Below are 13616 nucleotides of genomic sequence, written 5' to 3' on the forward strand. Positions count from 1 at the left end.
GTGTGTGTGTGTGTGTGTGAGAGAGGCAGTACGCTATAAAAGAGAGGAAATTGCAAAAGACTGAACTAAATGAATTACATTCAAACTCACGAGGCTACAATTACCTGGTGTGGATTTGAGCTGCGGTGCAGCAATGGGACCTTTTGTCATGCGAAATGTCTCCCCCATTTTGCATCTGCTGCTGCCCATTTCAGTATAATGTTCATAACTTATATGATCTTATATGATGATCTTATTTGTTATGTAATCATCCCATCTGACTCTCTCAGAAAACATTTGTTTGCATATAAAACACATGGTTGGGGTCATGTCCCAGTTTGCATTTTCTCTAGAGGTGTTCGATATGGGATTTATCACATCTTGTGACCTATTTCAGTCTTAAATATGGACTAATCTTCTGTGCCTTGGAGCTAACTCAGTGGTGACATTCAGCTGTCAGCTGAGCCACTGCAGCTTACTGAAAGACCACACAAGCTAAGAAACAATCAAACAAACATATAGGGCTTAGAGACCCCTAGTTTCGTCTGAATGAAATGGTGAACTTGTTTATCCAAGACAATCAGAAGCAGTGACTTCGATCCATGCTTTGATCATTCACTAATGTGCATTTGAATGGTGCTATATTACCTTAAAAATGGACATTACATAGTCACTGACTACAAATATTTGTACTGAAGTGCATTACATTAATTGAATCAGCAAAGTGATTTGTACTTTCCTTTATTTTTACTATAAACACAATCTTTGCCTAAGCTTAAAGGTCCAGTGTGTAATATTTATTTACACACTGGACTTATTTTTATTACAGAAATGCAATATAATACACATAACTATGTTTTCAGTGGTCTATAAAAGTGTTACATAATGAACTGTTATTTTTTCATTACCTTAGAATGACTAATTTCTATCTACGTACACCGCGGGTCCTCCACCATGTTGCGCCGCCATGTTTCTACAGTAGGCCAAATGGCCAAATGGTTTTAGACAGCGCATTTCACCACTACATGGAATATGTACAAATAAGAACAACAAGTAACAGTAGTAGGAGTAGACTGGTTTATTAGATGTAAGAAAAGAAGTGAAATTTGGACAAATGGAGGCCCACACGTATTATTTAAAGCAAGAGCCACCGTAGCATCTGCTGCGTGCTTGGAAAGGGAGGGGTGAGCGGTCACTGATGGTGCATTCATGCGGTGTTGGAGTAATCAGAATCTTTTTTTCATCCCTAAATAAAGAAGAATATAGAACTTTGAGACGTGCAAAATCACATATTGCATATCCATATTTTGCAAACAAGTAATTTGTAATATGGTTATAATTGTTAATTTGCTGTCCAGGAAGGCGGATTCCACATTGTGACTTAAGAGCACATGAACACACATTGAAGTTGGAAGAACGACAAACAACTCGGAAAATGGGACCATCTGAGGTGCATGTGAATGCACTGTGAACTGCTGGTTATAATCTGCAAAACTCACCACTAGATGCTTCTAAAACTTACACGTTAAACCTTTAAAGTATATCCTAACCATTTCATTTTGCCATAACCACAATCTTGCCCTAAACATAACCCTTTAGCTAGTTTTAGCTTACTATCCTTATGTGCCATATCATACAATTTAGAAAAGGCATTGAAAGCTCAAAAATATCATTAATGTAGCAGTTCAATATCAATGCTGTTTACCTGTTAATTTTTTCTTTTCTCTACAGAGTGTACCCTTTTTTGATTCCTGTATAAATGAATGTATCACTGAAATTAAAAGTGCTTGCATAAAGTTGTATTTACTTGCAAGACAGATGCTCTGATTAAATCATGTGTCTAGTGGCCCTCAGTGCTCAGAGGGTTTCTGCTTCCCATTTAGACATTGTGCACTCTCAGGCTTCCAACCTTCAAATCTGTGCCATCTTCTCCACCTGCCAGTTAACTAACTTTTAGTCTCTGAACTCCCTGGCTTTCCTTCACCTTCCAGACCCTCGTAGCCAGAAGTCTTGTGGAGCGTTGCAGTAGCTGTCTCCCTCTGTCTGGTGTTCATTCTTTCGTCTAACAAACATGACGTATGCCGGCAGTGGTTTTGTAAACCAGTATGAAGCTTAGCTACAAAGTGAAAGTTGAGCCAACACCCGCAGTGGTTATTTCTGTATCATCTGTATCTAACATTTATAAATAATAACAATAAATCTCCAAGACACCATGAAATCATACATGTCAATATTGGCATTTAAAATTCTGGGAACCTTTCAGGCAAATTTCCAGTTCCCACGTATCTCTTTTTAGGGGGTATGCGAGTGAAATTATGTAGAGTTGTGCATCATCTATCCTGGACCACTTGCACGTGCTGCTGTTCTTCTTCTTGTTTTATTGGCTGGTGCCGTTGACTTCCTGTCAAACATTTAAAATACACCCAGCAGGTTTTTTAGTTTATTTTAGAAAGGTTAAAAATACATGAGATTTACAGGAAAATGTTTAAACAGGAGGACACCAGGATAAAACGGTAAAATATGGGAGAATCCCAGGAAAAATGGAAGGGTTGACAAATAAGCATGAAATAGGGACAGTCTTGCGTGACCTCTGATGTACAAGGGGAGGATCATTTAACACAAAGGAGGAGGTTGCTAAGCAAGCAGTAGTGCTAGCGAGCTGGGCTACACTTTACTTGCAACACGACATGCTTACAGTAACAGAATTGGCAATGTTTTCTATGTGTTTAAATTAGAGCCCGACCGATTTATCGTTTTGCAGATATTATCGGCCAGCATAAGCTACTTGCAGATATATCTGTATCGCCGTTTAAAACACAGAAACAGAGAGTCGGATCCTTCCCTCAGTTCGTGAGAGTTGCATAGTTTGCCCACCAGAGGACGTGCTGCAGCTCCTCTGTTCAAAACACTGCAGCACCACAGAACAAAACATTAGCTGACCGCAGTCTACCGGAGCTCAGAGCGGCTCTGCTGGAGCTACGGTGAGTAGCTCCTGGTAGAGCAGTGTTCCTGGTGAGTTGGTCTTTTGTCACATCAATTAAATGACTTAAATAATAATAAAAACAGCCCTTATCACTTCTCCTCTCCTGAAAACATTCATACCAGACTTGCTAACCCTCCCGGGTCACAGCAAGATGTTTCATTAGAAGGTGAGTGGTGGAGGCTAACGTTACGCTCACAGATGTGACTGTTGATTTATTCTGAAACAGTGCGGCACTTGTAGTGAAAGGTCCTCTCATTTCTCCCTAGTTCATTACTTCTAAATATTATTTATCATAACTTACAGCAGCTAACGCTGCCCATTACTTAATTAGCCACAAAGCCGATACTGTGTTTTTCTGTGGAGGAGTGCTAACGTTAATGAGCGTCGGCGTGTCAGAAATGATTAAACCAGAGCGGACTTGTAAATAAACATGAGCTGTACAAGTATCTAACTCAGCTTCCTGCCTAACAAAGTTCTCTAACGTTACATCTTCTTTTGAATATGAAGCGTTAGGTTGTAATCTCAAAGTTGCAGGTCCTCCTTGTAGACAGTCATTTAGTATTCGATTAATTAAACAGAAGCATTTTCTCTGTGTCACTATATCATAGACGGTATGTTTTAGAAAGCTGTCATTGTGGCAGATTATATGTAAGGTAGGCCTAATAACTATTGAATGACAAAAAATATAATTATTTGCCTATGTAGGAGAGCCCTGTTTATCATTATTATTATTATTATTATAGAAATGACATGAGATATGATATACAGTATTATTATTATTATTATTAGTAGTAGTAGTAGTATATAAATAATTTTTATAGTTTCTGTTTTGCTGTCCCCACTATTTACTTACTCTATAATAACAAATGTAAAAAATCTGATATTTTGAATTTATTTCTGTAATTTTATTTGACTCTTATTTATCAAAACATTAATATATGTTGTTGTACTTTTGTTCACAGTACTATTTATCACAATAAAAAAAGTTTCTTTTTATACTGCAGTATATCCTGGTATCTTGGTATGGTCTCAACATATTATTTTATGGATAATCTTTGTTTATGTCATGCGTTTCTTAAAATAAGGGGGAAAAACAATATCTGCTGATATATCCGTCGGGCTCTAGTTTAAATGATGGCAAAATTGTTTAAACATGGCATGGAATTGCATTTGTAGTCTTTTCATTGTGTTTGGAATCTACATTCTTTATCACTTAGGCATTTTGAACAGAGCTTTGCCGGTCCAGCAGCCAAATGAAATTCAGAAAATGGTGTTTGAGTATGAGTGTCGGGGATCATAGTGTGCTTTCCAAACTGAATAAACAGACAGAGTTTGCGTGGACATTCATAAAGGGTGTATTGCAATGTTGGAGAGAGTTAGCTACCATTCTTTATTTAGCCCAGTTCTCCCGTAAGTTTTACATCTGAAAATGTTACATTGTTGATTTCAAAGCAAAGAAATAGATAAGTAACCCTAAATAGACAATTCTTTTACTAAATTTAGATTTTTAGAACTGTTGTGATGTCTGCTTTCCCACTGATTATTAAGTAAAGCCTTTAGTTTTTCATTATATTACAATCAAAAGTGATCTTCAAATTTTCTCATGGATAGTGGTTACTAAATAATGATGCCAATCCTTTGCTGTGTACAGCATATAGGCCTCCAGCTTACGTCAGCTGGTTAATTTGCCTTATATTCGCAGGTCTTTAGACCACGGTGACACAACAATGGGCTGAAGGAACCTTTTAGTTCCTTCAAGAGATCTTCGGACTTAAAAGTCCCAAATACTTTTGGTGGAAATGTGGCTAGAGACATTTATGTGTATCTTTGGAGAGGCATAAGCTTCAGTGAGACAAGATAACTTTATGATTAGCTTTGTTAGCTCCATTTTATGTTCACAATTTGAACAGTTTTCCGAGAAGTTAGTTTCACTGTAATGCTGCCTTTACTAAGGCAAAATTTACACTGTACTGCTTTTCTTTCTGTCTCTAAGACACACAAACAACACCTCACTTTAGGTTTCATCATGATGTGTGCCCTTCCATGAGCAGCAATTGACTCTACCAGAGAATGACAGCAGGCAGCAGGCCTACTCACCAGCAATGGCAACCTCTTTGTGTGTGTATTTATGTGATCGGTCAGGCCAGAGAAGCCAAGTGTGGCCGAGTCCCCGCCTCAGCCAGAGCAAATAAGACAGGACAGAACAAGCCATTTTCTCCAACCCCTCTGGTCAAACTCCCTATTTTCACACCAGTCACCCAGGAATTGCTCTGTCTCTCAATGAGCGACATCCTGATGGCACAGCGGGCAGCAAACCCAGTAAGTGAATAGGAGGAAGCCGGGGGTGAGACAGCGACTGGGAGGCATGTGTGAACACATCAAACACGAGGCCACAGAGATGCAGCTGATAAAATCTCAAACACTGTGTTTGGTTTTGTTTAGTTAGTTTTGGTTGACCTGTGAACATAGCTCTCCTGGGCAGTCAGGATCATGTTGACATTCATATTGTTTATGTTCGTCTGCTGTTGTTTACTCTAGTCAAACAGGAACAGGGCTGGGCTGAACGTTGTTGTCTTGTCGGCTCTCTGAGATGTACGTGACCTTCCCTCGACTCTCCTTTGAGCCTGACTGGACACTGGCTGTGCTTTAGCACAGCAAGTTGAGCAGCTCTTAGATTCCCCCCAGGTCCTCTTCACTACTGGTGGATCGTAGGGTCAAAGAACCTGGCTTTGCTTTAAGTTCAGACTGAATGTCCCAAGGGCTAACTTAAAACACATGTCTGGTGTATTACACTTATTGCTGAGGAGAATGGCCAGGTATTACTGCACAGGCAGTGGACTTTCTATTCCATGATTTCTTAACGTATTCTGTTGCATGGCAAAATTCACTATTCATTGCTGTATTGATTATTTGTGACCATGATAGAGGTATTTTTAAGGTGTTGGCTAGGCCCTGTGTTTGTGATTAGCATTTTAGATTTTTCCTGCAACCATGCATGTGCTTATTTAATAAAATTATACACAAGGTACACAGTGACAAATACAATGCAGTATTGTTTATAATAATACCAAGTACTGGTAGGTGGTTGGTTGGTCATCCTGTAGGTATGTGGACATACGTACAGTATGTGGATAAACACAACATCTGTAGGTGATTGTTGAAAATCTCTTTCCAAAACCATGGGCATTATCCTGCTGGTATAACAGTCTCCACTCTTATGGTAAGGCTCCTGCAGGATTTCCCATTCATCCTCAAGAGGGTCTGTGAGGTAATTTACTAATGTTGGTTAATAAGGCCTGGCTCCCAGTCTGGGCCCCAGTTCAACAAACCAAACTGAAAAAAAACCCATTTCTTTATTGACCTGTCATTGTTGAAATAATTAAGGGCCTCCTGAAAGGTGTTCCCACAATTGACTGCAATATGATTGCATGGAGAGCGGTATCCACATTGGCCATATATAATACTCATTCTCAATTTTTGGGTGAGCGTCTTTCACGTCTGTGGGATCTATTCAATCTTATATAATATGGTGGTGTCTTTTAAAAATATTTACTATATGTATTCTAAATACTATATATACTTTCTATGGTTACTCTTTAGCTTCAGTTATAGGTAGGTAGATAGGTTTATTGTCACAATATGACAAGTTATAGAGTGAAATTGAGTTTTGTAACTCCCTTCTGCTACTTAGCAGACAATATACATTAATACAGAATCAATTATGAAAAATGGTAAACAGAAATAAACTATCATCACTGGAGCAGTGCTGGGGATGAATTAGAGTTTAAGAGTCTGATAGCTTGGGGGAAAAAAGCTGGTCTGCAATCTGGTGGTGTGGCAGCAGAAACTTCTATATCTCTTCCCAGTTATCAGTTAACCATGACATTAGATCATGATGTAAAAAATGGTGTTTCTTCACTATTTTCCTAATGTGTGAGGATCAGAATGTTGCCTTTTCAATCTGATAAAGTTAAAAAGCAACAACAAAATTCTCTGCTGATAAAGATCATGCATTATGATCGATAACGGACATTGTGATTGGAATGTTTTGTCAGCTGCTGTTTGCAAGGTCAAGTACAAACTTTGAACCTTAGCTTTTAATCGAACATGGATGTGAAGTCCATAAAGTGCTCAGAAAAAATGGAAATTTGAACAACATTTCCATGACAACTGGCCACATGCTGATAAAGATCATGCAATATGATCGAAAGTTGCGGATCAGCCATTAAATGGACCCTGTGTGACAGCCCGTCCTCACCAGAAAAACTGCCTTATAGTTCGATTATGCAAAAGCAGCTTATTACAACCCATATTTACGTTTATTATTAGGCCATAACCTGTAGTGGCCATATGATGGACACTACAAAGGAGGAGAAAAGGAGGAAGTCAGGTGACATAGTATAAAGAGTGAGAAAGTTTGTGTAAGTAGGAGGTTGTGCTGGTTTGATGGGTCAAATAAAATCATGACTTTAATCCAGAAGACCGAGGTTCGAGCTTCACATGAAACCAAGTCAAGGTTGCACGTCACTGGACTGGTACTTTCCAGAGGTCATATGTTGTTCTGGGGAGTGGTTATATATGTCGTTTTGGGACAAACAATTGACAATCGACTTGTTTTGTTGTATAGTTATTAGGACATGTTGTGTGTGAATGTTTTCTCAAAACAGATGTGTAGTAGTTCGTTTTAGTGCAATAATTACATTGGTTTTAGTACAACCTCTTGTATTGATATTTAAAAATGAATACCAGGACTGCTTTATCACCAAGATTATGCACTGCTGCACAACTTACAGGTGACTGCATCTGCACTAGACAGGTATAAAAGATTCAGTCATCTGCTGGACTACCAAGACTAAGAGGCTGCATCCAGTGAATTTAACAATGCAGGAGCCCTCATAAATAATAGCTGTCCAACAGTCAATGAGTCTTCATGTAGGTTGACTTAAGAGAGAGATCTTATCCCTTTATCTCAGCTGCAGAGGAGACAAAAACAGGCCATACGAAACAATTCATCCATGGCTGTTTTTTGTAAATAAATAAATTACTCTTTAGGGTAGCAAAGACAGTCATGGTGCTGCAGGGCAACACACTGTTTGATTGAGAGCGAGAGCGTGATCCTGCTCTCTGAGGAATCAAACTTTTATTTGTTTGTGCTCACGCGTTATGTTAATTGATCTTGTTGTTCTGATGGGAAGGTTGAGAAGGCATCTGCAATCCCCTGTAGTCCATACAAATATTGAGCATATACATATATATATATATATATATGTATGTGTGTATAACACATGCACATGTGCACTTCAAAAGTCAAGTATGGATGTATTCACACATAACATACAGCCCATGCACTTATTCTTGCTCCCACTCTTTCATCACTCATGCAAATATAAATCAATATTGCTATATCCCATTTATAAATTATCCATGACACATCTAACAAGTTGTCAGAGCCACTTTAACTGCCCCATAAAGCCTTATTGACCAGCACGATGTGTACATTTTTATTATCGAGTATTATGTTTGGTAAGCTTGATCGCGGAAAGGGTTCCCATAGCAATCCAGGTTTCACTCTTGAACATTAAGCCAGGCTTTTGTACTGTATATTCATATATACAAAATATGGGCAAGCCAGATTATATCCAATAACATAATGTAATGAATAATTGATTCATGGCTTTCGGGTAAGGAGGAGGTTGCCAGGACAACCAGCAAAGCACTGCTCACACGCACACAGAGACACACACACACACAGAATCTGTGAGTCGAATTTGCCCTGACCTCTCTCTAGAGGCTGCAAATAGACAGCCTTTAATTGTTTAACTTAGGGGTTTCCCATCCTCTTCCTCTTCTCACCTAGACACACTCACACACACAAATGCGCACACACACACACACAATAAACACACACAGCAAAGGACCCACAGTCTTTCCTCTGGTTGAATGACCCCTTCTGTATGTACAGTATATCACAGATGTAAGAAGGTGTATATTCTTTAAACGGTTTTGTTTTATCTGCTGAACTTTGTTTCATTGCCACTGTGAGCTTTCCCAAAAGGCCTGCATGGTCAGGATTCACATTGGCATCAGTGTATGATATGTTGGTAAACATTTCAATCCCAGACATCATATTTTCATAATTACAGGGTAATCAGCTTGCTGCAGAATACAATGTGTGACATTATGGGCTGTTAAACTGTAAAGTGGACGGATATTATCTGTCATTTTTGAGGGTCTATTTTTAAATCAAAATTCAACCAAATTAACCAGTTTCAGCAGTAGATATTCACTCCGCATCAATGATAAGTGCATTGGCACAGTAACAAGACATGCTAAATGTATTACAGTTGTGTAAGGCAGGGGATTTGGGGATTTAAACCTCAGTGAATGAATAGCAATATCTGATTAGGAAGTTTAGCTTAATAGCCTCTTGCCTTTGGGACAACACACAAACAAGCTGTGAAGACAGTCAAAGTTGTAGTTATTCTTTGAGTACAGAAATTCTCACATCCTCTTCAGAGCACACTGATGTAGGTGGTTAGTGTTTAATTAATTAGTGAGCTAACAGAAAAAAAAACATCTTAAGGAGTTGTCTTAGATACGCTTTTGTCTTGCAGTGAATACTCGGCTTTGATCTTATGGGTTTAAAATGTATTGAATGGATACAGATGACTGATCCTATAGAGAGCAACAATTCTACCATTCACATTTTCCTCTGATTAAAAAGCCCTCCGCAAAGCTCCAGGTTCCTTTGATGCTTTTTTGAAAAACAAACTCTAGGTGTGGCTGAATGATGCAGTGTTGAGTTGTTCCTGTTCCTGTCAGAAAAAACAACAACATGGGAAAAACAGGCTTTAATTCAAACAAAGGCAGATAGGGACCTTTTCCACGTATATGCAGGGGGTTGAGATAACTCGGGCTCTGGAATATTTCTCTTTCTTTCTCTCTGTCTTCCTATCTCCCTCTGTTGCTCTGTTCATTAATCAGCCCTTTATTAAACAAAAGCAGCTTCCAGCACTGCCTAAAAGGTGCATAGATAATCTTGACATGAAGACAGAGTATTTACCCTCCTTACCCTCTACCTCTGCACCACATTCTGCATGGTAATGGAGGGAAAAGCTCTTGCGGTGTATGAAGACTGATTGAAAATACCAACCTTTGTAAATATTACATACAATTCTGTTTAATGGTCTTTGAGCTATTGTGCCTCAGAAAGCCAAATGTCTGCTGCCAAGTACAGTCTGTGCGGATAGAGGTGACGTGCATCGACAAAATGAATGGTGAGGTGAATTATCCACAGCGGAAAGAGTCTGGAATTTAATTACCGCCGTCCGACACTGACGTTTTTTAAGGACACGGGCAATTTCGAGGACCAATGTCTAACTACTCGCAAGAAAAGCAATACAGCGAGTCGGGCAATCAAACAACCCACAGCAGGAAAACTGGGCCAGGATGTACTTTCTTTGAACAACAGACAATTTAGAAGTTATAGTGTACTAGTCACTCGGAGGGGAAAAAAATAATAGCGTGTAAAGGTTGGCTGTGTATAACAATGACAATGAGGCGTCGAGCTGGAAAGGAGCCCTTAATAGGTACCTGCCCGCCCTAGGGACCACACTCGCGTCTTATTGGTCATCCATTCACTAGACAGCGGTGCATTCTCCTCACCGCCAATCAGCCAATTACAGGCTCCATAACAGGAGGCCTGCTGGCAGCAAGGCAGTCTTTACAAGCCCTGCTTCCCAGGCAGGGGAGATGACCCTGTCACAGAATCATAACTATGATGAATACGGCCGTAGGTTTACGGCAATGCCACTGTATTTGGTAATGTGAGATGGGCGTAAAATGGCCATTCACAGGGAGCAGACACCATGACCCTGTTTGAGACTTCAGAAAATGATGTAAAATACTGTAAGATGATGAGAAGGGCGGGGAGAGAAGTGTTAATCCAGACGTGGTGAACATTTATTAGTGTTGGAGGGAAGGGGCAGCACTAATGTTGCTTCTAACCGGCTGCTAATGAAGCCAGTTATGAGGGAGACAATAGTTTGGAGTTGAGCAGAAGGGCAGAGAGAGGGGATATTTTGCTACCTGCACTTTACTATTCACTTCTTTTATAGAGTAGTGCAAGTCCATTTTATCCTGCAATTATTAATATGTCCGTTACAACGAGGCCTAAGCAGATTCTGATGAGCATTAGCTGCCTGCCTGTCTGGCTTGAGTCCATGTCCCTTTGATTGCTGCTGAGCACCAATGACTTTGCAGCACATTATCTACCCTGCCAATGATGTTGGTCATTTAGTGACTCTATGCATTTTAATGTCTGAATTGATCCAGACATTACAGCATTTAGGTAGTGACTGAGATCAGCAATAATGACACAATACAGAAGTATGTGTTTGTGTCTGATGCTTTGAGCTCTCATGTTTGATCTGCACTCAGTGTTATTGGGTACATCAACAAGAACTGAGTGAGAATTGTAAGGGTTCTGCACACAAAGATGTGGACTCAAAAGCAGGACTCAGAGGCAGAGCAGTTGAAAGCAATCAATAGTTTACTTGGTAAGAAGTTCAATGGCAGCTACACACTGAGGGTAACTACAGGGCAGGGCTATTATTCAAAGGCAGGAGAGGTTTCTGACTGGTAGAAAATACAAAAACGAGGCATCATGAAGTCGGGATGTCAGGATTACAGAAATGTAATAGTTATACCAATACAAAAAAATGACCCGATTCTCGATACCAAAATTGATACCACTTTAAAAAACAAAATAATAAATCCCATGTTTTCGACATAATCTCCTTTAATAAATGATCAGGTATAGCTAGGGCAGGGCAATAAAACAATAATGATAGTTATCGCAATATAATTTTTCTCAATAACAATATAACAAATGTTCAATATATCGTCAATAAATGTTTGATTTAATTCATTTGAATCACAAACGAATTAGCACTTATTTTTTCAATTAGGTTATTTATTTTGTTGAGGAAAAGGGACTGGAAAAAAGATTTTTATCAGAATCATTCTACCTTAAATTTGTGAAGTAACCCACTTGTTGGGCACAATAACACACACACACACACACACACACACACACACAGATGTGTACAGATGTATCCTTATATAAGGAGTCAGAGGATCACAACTATGTGAAAAAAAAAGTAATTATTTGCACTGGAGTCTAATGTGGACAAAAGCCCTGCCTTCATAATATAAAATCTAAAATTGTAAGATCACAATGGTATGGTGTTTACAGCTTCATTATGGTAAAGTTTCTGCAGTTTCTCACTCACTGTCCTTTTCTTTCCCTTCCTGGTTTCACTTGCACATTGACAATTGAGGAACCACCACACTGAGGAACAAGAGTATTTCTTGCTGAAAGTTTGCAGAGGTTGTTAGTGAGTGAAAAAGTAAGCAAGACAAATAATAAAATAGAAAAAGACAGAAAAGATACACAGATATTATAATGTACAGTACTAACAAAGAAGTTAAAGCAAGGCCATGAGAACATTTGCACACCAGTAATGCAACTAGCAACTAGCGAGTTATCCCTAGTTATCATTAATAAATGTAATTTACAGTTAGTGGTGAAAATGGTGTGGGGACACACAGGAACCCGGTTCTCGGAGTAAAAGTCGGGAGGGAACGGCGTTCCAGCTCTGACTTAAAAAATGTTTTATAGGGGAAATAGTTGTTTTATACTGTTTCTATGTGTTCATGAAACAATTATAATTTATTGTGCTTGAATGCACCACAAATCTAGCAGGCCTACTTCCCTTATAGCCATGGGACGGTGGGACATTGCAGGGTCCGTGGAACTAGTCCCCAAAGCACCGTTGCTGTCTCAGTCATTGTTGTCAGCGCTACCGGTTAGAGGTGTGCTGGAAGCTGCAGTAATGTTCATAGGTAATAGGTACACTTCCTTTGTCTCTGACGCATTAAAATCCGAAAAGGACAGAGTAAACTCACTTTGAATGCTCCCTATTTCTCCTGTGATTATGATTACATTGTGAAGAACAAATCTGTGTTGAAATCATAGAAATGCTGATCACACACACACACACACACAGGCAAAAAAAGTGATGAGCAGAGAAGTGAACCAGGTTATGATAACACTAAGATTACTCAAGTTGATGGCAATTACATGTATTACTGTAAGTGCAATAAAACCTTCGTAAGTAAAAAGCACAAGGTCTAAAATTAAGAGGCTATCTATGAAGAACTTTGCACTCATGTAAACAATGTTGTGCTCTAGTAAACTATTTGATCATAAACCCGTTGTAGAGCTATACATGGTGATGAAACAGCAACAAACATCAACAAATTTATTTAATCTTTTTCCAGCAACCCTAAATCCAAGAATAGAAAATATAAGTTATTTCCCAAACATTTTGTTTTTGTTTTTTTTACTTGTAATGGACACATGTAATATGTTTTATAGTTTCTGTGAATATAATCCAATTAATCTTATTTCCATACTGTATATTCAATTCAGTTCAATTCAATTTTATTTATATAGTGCCAAATCACAACAACAATTATGTCATAGCACTTTTTATAAAGGTAGCAGGTGTAGACTGTACTCTGTGATATTATTTACAGAAACCCAACTAGACTATAGACACCTTATTTTGAAAACCGGACGATGTCACAT

The sequence above is a fragment of the Micropterus dolomieu genome, linkage group LG05 (assembly GCF_021292245.1).
Source record: "Micropterus dolomieu isolate WLL.071019.BEF.003 ecotype Adirondacks linkage group LG05, ASM2129224v1, whole genome shotgun sequence".
In the NCBI taxonomy this organism is placed as follows: domain Eukaryota; kingdom Metazoa; phylum Chordata; class Actinopteri; order Centrarchiformes; family Centrarchidae; genus Micropterus; species Micropterus dolomieu.